Source organism: Patella vulgata, chromosome 1, assembly GCF_932274485.2.
Source record: "Patella vulgata chromosome 1, xgPatVulg1.2, whole genome shotgun sequence".
Classification (NCBI taxonomy): domain Eukaryota; kingdom Metazoa; phylum Mollusca; class Gastropoda; family Patellidae; genus Patella; species Patella vulgata.
This window is the reverse complement of record NC_065879.2, coordinates 72,375,382-72,384,270: the sequence shown is the minus strand read 5'-3', so window position 1 is coordinate 72,384,270 and position 8,889 is coordinate 72,375,382. Positions and strand designations below refer to the sequence as shown.

At 36.5% G+C, this 8,889-nt stretch overlaps 1 long non-coding RNA gene across 1 annotated transcript; it reads left to right on the top strand.

Moving 5' to 3' along the window:
• The first annotated feature begins 619 nt into the window (after positions 1–619).
• Positions 620–4,831, top strand: LOC130010448 (uncharacterized). Its single transcript, XR_007675600.2, has 3 exons — positions 620–777; positions 2,778–2,850; positions 3,564–4,831. It is a non-coding gene; the product is annotated as an uncharacterized LOC130010448 (long non-coding RNA).
• Positions 4,832–8,889: the final 4,058 nt, after the last annotated feature.

Sequence of the window (8,889 nt, the reverse complement as noted above, 5' to 3'; positions counted from 1 at the left end):
GCCTGTCAATCAGACAGAGCATGGTCTATATATAAATATTGTGGTGTAATTGTCGAGTTATTTGGAGGTATTTATTTATGGCGTGGCACCCTATAACAGAGATGAAAATGTACACCCGATATTTTTCTAGATGCTGTTATTGTGTATATTGACCACACGAAACGCCATCTCTGGCGTAGGGATGCATTGCGCAAACCTACGCGCATGTACATATTATGTAATTCATGGAAATGTATCGCTTACAAAATGGCATTTCAACACCATAAAGTTAAAATGTCAAATAGAAATAGTATAGAATTATTATACTCAATAATTAGTTTCAAATGTCATGAAAAATTTAAGAGAAAGATAATTGTCTTCAATTAAAGTGAATTTCAGCCGTCAATGATATGGACCTGTTCTACTCAATATGCAGGGGTTAAAACTATTGTTTGAATGTGGGAAACTTCGGCTTTTTCCGAAGAGCTTCGCAGCCTTGAACAAGATTTAAACAAGATGAGTAGCACTTGGGTCCGATTTCTTGGTCGAAGGTAACAGTCAATACGGTCTACCAGTCAATGACGACAATATACCACAACAATACAATGGTGGGTATGAAAACGTGGATAACCACTTGGAGATTACTTATATTAGACGGTAGGTATAAAAGACTGGTGTCACTAGTAAACATTAATAGACAGATTCAGTAAGGTTCAGATCCAGAGTTTTGTAATATCATCATCATGAAGTGTGTCATTTTTTTAGTGATTGTCGCTTCCTTGTACTTGACATCAGCTGGTAAGTCTGTTTATTTTATTACATGGAATCAACAATGGCCCCAGTGTAGATCTGTGAAGAAAGAAAAACGCCTTGCGTCGATCGTTCATACATTCATAACACGCGGTTGCCATGCAAGACACTTCCATAAGGACAGAGAACAATCTATAAAAAACGCGATTTTCCTACAATCAGAGGCCATAATCCAGGAAGTTATGATCCGATATGCACGAATAACTAAAGGAGCCGAGATCTTTAGGATTTAAACATATATTTTAAGTTTCATCAAAATCCGATAAAAATTATGATCTCTAGAGGGTCCACAGCCTTGATATTATATACTATTACACTATTTGCGAACGTGGAGCGGCGATTTTGTTGGGCAGTTTCGGTCCGATGTTCACGAAATTCGAACTCAACCATCATTAGGATGTAACGGTGATATATTCAAACGTTTCTTTTAATCAGATAAAAAGTGTGACCTCTAGAAGGACCACAAGCTAAAAACGCGATTTTTCGTACAATCAAGGGCCATAATTTAGGAAGTTATGATCCGATATGTGTGAATATTGAAAGGAACCAAGATCTTTGGGTAATAAATAATATGTATTTCAAGTTTCATCAAAATCGGATCAAAATTGTGACCTCTTGGGGGATCACAACCTTGATAGAACATATATTTACACTATTTGCGTACGAGGGTCGGCCATTTTGTCGGGCAGTTTTCATGAAATTCGAAATCAACAATTATTATTGTGTAACGGTGATATCTATTTAAACGTTGTTTGTTTTTTTTAATATCATCTTTACTATCATGCATGGTGTTTTATTTGTGTAGTTATATCATTTCTCTGTGTGTCTATGTCATCTTTATGATTATGGTGTTTTATTTGTGTATTTATATCATCTATTTGTGTACCTATATCATCTATATCGTTATGGTCTTTTATTTGTTTGTGTACTTACATCAACTTTTTTGTAGTTATATCATCTATTTATGTATTTATATCATTTTTATTATTATGGTGTTTTATTTTTGTATTTATATCATCTATTTGTGTATCTATATCATTATGATCTTTTATTTGTGTATTTACATCATCTATCTGTGTACTTACATCATCTTTTTTTGTAGTTTTGTATTTATATCATTTTTATACGCCCACATTTTCATGTGGACATATGCCTTCGCCCCTGTCCGTCCGCCCGTCCACAATTTGTTTGTGGACACTCTACAGGTCACAATTCTTATCCGATTTTGATGAAACTTGAAATATAGGTTTATCTCCAAAAGATCTCGGCTGCTTTTGATATTGGCATGTATCGGATCGAAACATCATGAATTATGGCCCCTGTTTGTACGAAAAATCACGTTTTTAGCTTGTGGACACTATAGAGGTCACAATTTTTATCCGATTTTGTTGAAACTTGAAATGTACGTTTATAACCTAAAGATCTCGGTTCCTTTCGATATTCGCGCATATCGGACCGTAACTTCCTGAATTATGGCCCCTGATTGTACGAAAAATCGCGTTTTTAGCTTGTGGACCCTATAGAGGTCATAATTTTTATCCGATTTAAAAAAAAACGTTTTAGTATATCACCGTTACACCCTAAGGACAGCTGCGTTCGAATTTCGTGAAAATCGTCCCAAAACTGACAGACAAAATGGCCGCCCCTCGTTCTCAAATAGCGAAAAAATATGGTATATCAATGTTGTGGACCCTATAGAGGTCACAATTTTTATCCGATTTTCTTGAAACTTGAAATGTAAGTTTATAACCCAAAGATCTCGGCTCCTTTCGATATTTGTGCATATCGAATTGTAATTTCCTCAATTATGGCCCTTGATTGTAGGAAAAATCACTTTCTTTTTAGCTTGTTCTCTATCCATCTCTCGAAAATGTGGGCGTATCCTGCCTGGCAGCCGCTTGTTATTATTATGGTGTTTTATTTGTGTATTTATATCATCTATTTGTATATTTATATCATCTATACTATTATAATGTTTTATAATTTAGAAGAAAATGAAGTTGATGTTAATCTTAGGAAAGCCATGGAAGCCATTAATACTATTGTCAAGAGAGGTTCCGAGTAAGTAAAAATATATATAAGAAAAAAATATAGAAATTAAATTTTTGGCAAGTACTTACATCGTTATCAAACGAATCGTCAGGCCAGTTTAATGCAAGTTCCGAGAAAGTAAAGTGTGTGTGTATATATATATATATATATATATATATATATATATATACATACAGCTATTTCATTGTTTACGGCAGATAAGTGCATAAATAAATTAAAAAAAACGTCCAGGTAAAAAATTCCCCACTTATCAGTGGCGTAGCTCCTTTACTTGGGCGCATATAATATATCAAAATCTTTACATTTTCATTTATCTGCCGTAAACAAAGAAATATATATATGTATAAAGATTTTAATAAACATGAAACTTATAATAACTGCCAATCAATTAAACATGATGGTAGATGTCGAGCGCGATGAAGTGTATGCTTACGTGTCCTATCTGATTTCTTGAATCAGTAAGGGTGTGAGTGGAGATGTGGTCCTTAAGAAGATTATGATGATTGGATAACAGGATAACAATCTGATCACAATACCCAAGACGACTTCAATGTCATTATTTTATGATCGAATGGATTGCTGGCAACGACTGTATTTTCAGTATAATTATTTATACTATTTTATCAATATTCAGATACAAATTCTGTTTTCTAAATAACATAATATACAACGGTATAACCAACAGGAATTCATCCATAAATAAATGTCGTTCTATTTTTCAGAGAATCTGCCAACATTGAAAAACGAGAGAAAGGTATTCATGTAAACGGGCGCTGCAGTAGTCTACTTGAAGACTGCAGCAGTGTACAACATTGCTGTGGTGCATTGGAGTGCCGAACGACAAATGGATATTATGGTTTTTTTGGTGGAAACTGCCGTGCACCATAACAAATTCTTTTATATGTTAAGTGTTTGTTAAGTATTTACATAAATTTGAACGAATAAAAAATCGTGTTTTTTTTTTATTACATACTTTCAATAGCGAAGACAAATAAAAAGATATTTGAAAAGCAAGAACGTAATATATCAATCAGGAACCGACCATACGTCATCAGGGCCATAGGAGTTCGTCAACCGATGCGCAATAGTCCCAAGAACAAGCGGGCGAAGTTTCATGTTCATTGGGTGGTTTTTTTTTCGAATACCATTGCCCCAAGAAAAATGCACAAACACAACTACGAAGTGTACGGAATCGGTATTTTTATTCAAAAAACGATACACATATTATATTACCGTCTTCGTAGACTTGCACCCACTTCATTAATGATCCATTCGTGTTTCACATCCAGCCAAAATGTATCAAGATACTTATTTCTGACGAGTACCTATTATACGATCTTATTGCTGGAGAAATGAAACGAAATGCCGTATTATGTCCCACTGGATTAACAAAGACGGACATTATGAAGATTGGCATATGTCATAGTGTGCTATGAGGGGAAAGTTTACCTTGACAGCGGCGCTATGGCCTATTCTTATATCGAATTCCATCTGGCAAGGGATCATTTACGTACACGCTGTTGTGTACACGTCCTACCCGAACGCCTATACGTTGTCCCTTGGTCCTACACCACTGACAAGGGGAAACACGTCGGAAAATCGATGAACTTTCTAGGCGAACACAGGGATCGAACACGAGCCTTCACGTTAACGAACCAACGTCTTACTGAACCACTGGACACAGCTGCCGTCATTCCATGAAGCACCGTACCTAACTTATTAGTAACAAATTAGGCGTATTGGCCTTACTATTCGTTTGTGCTTAAGAAGTAAGGTACAACAACTAAATTAGATATCAAGTGAAACCACGACAAGGGTTCGCACCACACTGATCAGCTGTGAATTTTCGCTAAGCCGCTACAATCACTGATAAGGATGACATCGATGCGACTTAATGAGTCCTAAATATTAACTTTTTTCTTCCGTCAAATTAAATTTTGAAACATTTTTTTCATGTATTAGAAAAATAAATAAAGCCGTTTGAATTATTTGTAGGTAAAAATCATTTCCTATTTAGTGTAAATGGGTATTAAAATAAGTAAAATTCACCATTTAGCCCGACATAAGGCGACAACCCGACAACCCAACATTACGACATTTTAACCCGACAATACGACATTTTCACTCGACACCACAATATTAAAAATGTCGTAATGTCGCGTAAAAATGTATTGTCGGGTTAAAATAATGTACACTGATCCTGGTGTTTGTCAAGAAAATTCCCCTGGATTTTGCAGCGTGGTTTCTCCATGTCGGTAGTGCAGAACAACAAAGAACAATGTCTAGTATTGTAGATGGGACCCCCCCCCCCCCAAAACCCTAGCTCCTTCTCACTTGAAGAATTGCCAAGGTCCATTGAGAATTTCCGTCATATCACTCTGCATAGCGTATGCCTATCCTCATAGTCCGATTGGTGCAGAAAAGTAGGAAAATGAAATGAAACGGGGTTTAAAGTCCAACTGATCTGCTGGAGTGTGCCCTCCTCACACCATATGCAGTCATTTGAATATATGTTACAAGTCCCTGTGAAATTCCGATGCATAAGGGATGCTGGGATATGTTTGAGCAGACGAGGTTTAACGTCCAACTGTTTTACTCGGGGAGGGGGGGGGGTGCTAGCCTGGAGTGTGAGACCTCCCCATATGCAGTCATTTGAATATATGTTACAAGTCCCTGTGAAATTCCGATGCATAAGGGATGCTGGGATATGTTTCATCAGACGCGTGAAGCGCGTGGAATGGCAAAGTAAGGCTAGTGTATAGTGTAGAGTGTATAGAACAGGACAGTTTAAAGATGCAGTGATGTGTAACATTATCTAAGATTAAATTAGAATTATGACCATATTAAAATACCCATAAAATAAATAAGTGTTAAGGGGTGGGCATCTCTCATGAAAGGGTTTGGCACATTATCGCCAACGAGTTAGGAATAATAAAAATTTCTGCAAGACGGAGTGCTAAAGCTCTTGACTGCGGATCAGAAACGTGTCAGATTCCTGACGTCCTGTGACGATCTGTGCCGTTTTGAAGCGGATCCTGATAATTTTTGGCCAGATATGTAACCATGGATGAGACCTCTTTCCAAAAATGAAAACGGAACTAGTCGGTCGTCATGCCCTTGGTAATGATGACGTCACGACAGGTGTGAACGACTTTTTTTTTAAGGTGGCTGGCATCCAGGCCTAGCAACATCGTTTGCAAAAATGTGTAAAACCCGAAGGGAAGTATGTAGAAAATAAATAAAAAACATCGACTTTGTACGTTTTTTTTTCAGCCAGCCCTCGTACAAGCACCTGCAAAGATGTAAATGTGTTACATTCAAGGTTTGGAGACCAGTCTCTCTCTTGAGTTAATTGAGTAGGAAGACTGGGATACTTATGACGGCGTTGTACATTATTATGCTTTAATAATAATCAACAACTGTCTTTTGAGATGTGTATATCAAAATACCATAATGCGTGTGTGCTAGACCGTCTCCGATTTAGCCTTGTTCTCTATGACAGTGGTGCAGAGCCGAGGGCCTGCAGTTAGAATTTAATATAAGAACTAGCGGGCAAAGTTACCCTCATAGTACTCCGTATAGGGTCAGGTACAAAACTCGGAAAGCTCGGAAAACTCGGAAAATATTTTCCGACTTTTCCCCTCTCCGAGTTTTATGAATTGGCTCGATTGAAAACACAAAGTTGTAGTAATACATCTATTTAATAAGTTGGACATAATCTGTAACTTTTCAGTTATATTTTAACCAAAATAATGCAATATGGCAGTTATAATCGAATATCCGAGTTTTCCGAGTTTTGTATTTTGGCCTATACGAAAACACAAAACTCGGAAAACTCGGAAAGTGGTCAAAATTAACCAAAATAATGCAATATGGCAGTTATAATTAAATATCCGAGTTTTCCGAGTTTTGTATTTTGGCCTAGGCCTAGGCCAAAATACAAAACTCGGAAAACTCGGAAAGTGGCAAAAAGATACCAAAATAAAATATTTTTCATTGGATATATATGATTATTATAAGGCGGATTTCTCCTTAACGAGAATAACTTGATATTTAGTGTAGCCCACTCAAGTTTTTGTTGCACCGAGACAGACATCACAGGCAGTAAGCCTATTACGTGTGGAGCATATCTAATTGGATAATTATAGTTGGGTACGAGACCTGAAATCCGTGACCAATTTGCGGGGAACTTGTTTTGAAGGTGGTTTCTATATGATAAAACCCCACTGAAACGATTAAGCTTGGGTGCCTCTCTCTAAAATGCTGGCGGAATCCGCTAGATGGCCAAATTCAAAATGGCTGCCAGATTTGGCGGGAAAATACAAAATTATTTAATTGAGACTTCTGAGGCGTCTATTCGTTGGTTTTAAGGGTCTCTGAATCGAAATATCGTAATCAAAAATCCATCCGGCCACTAGTTTTGCCAAAATAGCCTAACAATTCAAGGTGGCCGCCATTTATGGCCTACGAAATAGTTTTGTCAACTATATCCAAGTTGTATGTTTTCGAGGTCGAGGTAATCAATTTTGATGAAGTTGTATCCATATAATAAGGCAACCAGCAAAAAGAGTGAAAGAAATGGAGGTACTCACCGATATTTACCACCTGATATACTCTGTAGTTAATTGATTTTAATTTAATCAACGCTTGATAATGGATCCATGTAATATTTAATCATCATCAACTTGTCCACTTAAAATCAAAGTGTTACTCATCAAAATCACAGTCACTCGATTCGAAAGTTGGATCCAGTTCTGATTATTCAGATTCAGATTGTTCCTCCAAAGTTGAAGTTCCGTCGGAATCTTCATCATTTGCACTATCATTGCCATGAACAAGTAAGTCACTTATGACCGGCCTAGTAATGCTGGATTCTCATATACAATTGACAATCACTGTCCAGATTGGATCAGTTTCCAACCATTACCAAAGGGAGAGTGTATGACCTTAGACTTTGGGTAATTAAGCATTAAATATGCCCGAAAATTGTCGCTGGTTAGTATAAGTTTATAAGGCTCATCAGGTGGTAGCAGGCGAAAGTTTTTTCGTTTTATGCTAGAATATTTCTTGGCTCTCGCTTCTGTCAATGATATGCCTTGGAGATGGTTCCTATATGAAAAAAAAACTTGCTGAAGCGATTACGCTTAAGTGCCGCACTCTAAAATGCTGGCGGAATCTGCTGGACGGCCAAATTAAAAATGGAAACTTGAGTGGGCTACAATAAATATCAAGTTATTCCCGTTAAGGAGAAATCCGCTATATAATAATCATATATATCCAATGAAAAATATTTTATTTTGATATCTTTTTGCCACTTTCCGAGTTTTCCGAGTTTTCCGAGTTTTGTATTTTGGCCTAGGCCAAAATACAAAACTCGGAAAACTCGGATATTTAATTATAACTGCCATATTGCAATATTTTGGTTAAAATCTAACTGAAAAGGTTATAGATCATGTCCAACTTATTAAATAGATGTGTTACTGTTACTCCTTTCGCTAATTTTATTTCTAAAAGTTAGGTAGGCCTATTCTCGACACAACGTATATAGTATGGGAGAACGGGGCAGGTTCGGCCTCGGGGCCATGTGTCAAATTGAAATTATATACACACCTCGTTTTAATCATTTCATCTTTTGGATGTCCGAGTTTTCGATCTCACCCACGTTATCCCCGTAAAGGCGAGTTGAGTTCCTTTGTACATATTACAACCCTTACACACCATATCCAATGAAAAATATTTTATTTTGATCCCTTTGGACCACTTTCCGAGTTTTCCGAGTTTTGTGTTTTCGTATAGGCCAAAATACAAAACTCGGATATTCGATTATAACTGCCATATTGCATTATTTTGGTTAAAATATAACTGAAAAGTTACAGATTATGTCCAACTTATTAAATAGATGTATTACTACAACTACTTTCGCCAATTTAAAAAAAATTATATTTTTGATAATTTTCCAACTTTTTCTCTTTCCGAGTTTTATGATTTGACTCGATTGAAAACACAAAACTCGGAAAGGTCGGAAAAAATTGTCCGACTTTTTTGTTT